Below are 2,527 nucleotides of genomic sequence, written 5' to 3' on the forward strand. Positions count from 1 at the left end.
GCGGTACGGCGGAACTCAATAAGGCGGCGTCATCCGCTATCGCTGAAGTGTAGGGTCTTCGCTGACTCCGATGCCCTCGGTCTCCCACATTAGTCTCATTAGTTCCTCTTCTTGCTGGGTCATGAAGTCAACGCCAGTCTTGAGAACGGTGATCTGGCGGCCAGCCAGACGAGCAACGACTGATTTCACAGTGCTTAGGTCCTGGCATGCCCATCTAAGCTTGGAGTTGACGGCAATCAGTTCCTGATGGCTCCATCAACGGCGAACTTTCCCAGAGAAGAACAGCTTCCATACATGATCACAGCTATCGAAGAGGCTGATGCCGTCTACCTGTCGAATTTCAGGAAACGCCATCATGACGGCGACGTGTTCAACGCTGCCCTGCATTGCCCACTACTGCTACTGCCCACTAGTGTCGTGTTACAAGTAACACGACACAACAAGTAACACGACACGCAACCAATTATTATTATCGCAACAAGCTGACCACAGCTCACACACACAGGAGGTATCCCTGTCGCAACCACGCCACCCCTATGGAGGCACCGGTTCTTTTTCACAACTTAAACCAAGACACAAAACAATACGAATACATGAAAAATGGAGGCCCTCTTGGTCTGATTTCGACGTAATACTGAACTTGTGCGCGGGGCTAATTCAGAGAAATGACTGTGCACTTCCTACTGCATAGAACACAGTGTGCCGGGCAAGCAATGCATGCAGTATAGCGCTCGAGTGCCCGCACATACACTCTAAGAAAAAAGGGTGCACACGGTACTCTTTTCGGGGTGTTCACGCCCGTCACATATTTCACTCTCCCATGGGTGATGAGGGTACACCACTACAGCAGGTGTTCGCGTTACACCGTAGATGAGAGTGTACTCGGGACGCTCCTGCTGTAAGTGCTGTACTGAGACCCCTTCCGAAAAGGTCTCCACTGCTCTTTAAGTGAAAGAGGTCTCAGGACGCTATCATGCTTTGTTTCCTTCCAAATCCCCACACGACCGTGCCCCATGGCCATCTTCTTTCAGGTGTTGCAATTACACCCCTAGTATAGGTGTCCTCTGGCACACTATTGGACGGTGCTCCCGATCCTCTTTTCTTTGAAGTGCTCTAATGACATTAAGAGCGTTGCCTTTGGTCCCGATATATGGGCGTACGGAAAGCGCGCCTGGTTCTGGTGTTCTCCCGACTCCCCACTAGACGGTGATTCCCGCTCCTCTTGTCTTTGAAGTGCTCTACTGACATTATTATTAAGGGCGTTTCCTTTGCTCCCAATATAAGGGCGTACTGAAAACGCCAGTTGTTCAGGTCTTCTTCTGACTACCCAGTAGACTGTGCTCCCGCTTCTCTTTTCTTTGAAGTGCTCTACTGACACTCTTATTAAGAGCGTTGCCTTTGCTCTCAATATATGGGTGTACGGAAGCGCCCCTGGTTCAGGTATTCTTCTCACTCCCCACTAGACGGTGCTCCCGCTCCTCTTTTCCTTGAAGTGCTCTACTGACACTCTGATTCAGGCCGCTGCCTTTGCTCCCAATATATGGGAGTGCGGAAAGTGCCTCTGGTTTGGGTGTCCTTCTGATTCTCCACTAGACGGTGCTTCCGCTCCTCTTTTCTTTAAAGTGCTCCGGCGACTCTCAGATTAAGGGCGTTGCTTTTACTACCAATTTTAGGCATGCACAAAGCATCCGTAATTTAGGTGTCTTTCTGACTCCCTATTGGGCGGTGCTCCCGCACCCCTTTTCTTTGCAGTATTCCACTGACATTCCGATTCAAGGCCTTGCTTTTACTCCCAATATTAGGGCATGCGGAAAGCACCTCCATGTTGGGTGTCCAGACTTCCCATTTAGTTGTGCTCCCACGCTCCTTCCATTGACATCCGGCTAAGGACGTTACTTTTACTTCCAGTATTATAGTTTGAATCTACAGGCTGACACACAGGCAGGGGTTAACAGCTTGGTAGCTGTTCATATATAGGGTGTCTCTCCGAAAAAGGGCAGTGGCTAAAGCAAAACGGAGTGCTCTTCACAAATGGAGCCAACTGTACGTGCTTGGCAGTTGTGTGGTCTATCCATTTTTTTTTTTCGCCCCTTGTCAATTAATTATCGGTTTTAGCTCTCAGACGTCAATGAGGAAGTTGTAATACATGTCGAAAAAGACGCATCTGAAGTGGTTCGAGGTCGCTATGGCTTGCGGTTTCGTTTTTTCGCTTGTGTAAAAGTCGGTTTCGGATTCCGGGCGGACCGCAGATCGCTGCCCACAATCCCGCACCCGCGCGCGACGATTCCAGCGCCCTCCGGCGTACATTGGCCTTGAGATTAGCGCTTGTAGACCATCCTTCGGCCACGTCACACACGAGGAAGATATTTCACCGGTTTCACGGCACACCTATCAGAGTGCACTGCAATCATCGCGCGCGGGCGCCGAATTATGGGGAGCGCTCCGTGGTGCGCGCGGCTTCTGAAACCAATTTTTAAACCCGGGAAAAAACGAAACCAGAAGCCATAGCAACCTAGAACCACTTCAG

The sequence above is a fragment of the Ornithodoros turicata genome, chromosome 2 (genome assembly GCF_037126465.1).
Source record: "Ornithodoros turicata isolate Travis chromosome 2, ASM3712646v1, whole genome shotgun sequence".
Taxonomy (NCBI): Eukaryota; Metazoa; Arthropoda; class Arachnida; order Ixodida; family Argasidae; genus Ornithodoros; species Ornithodoros turicata.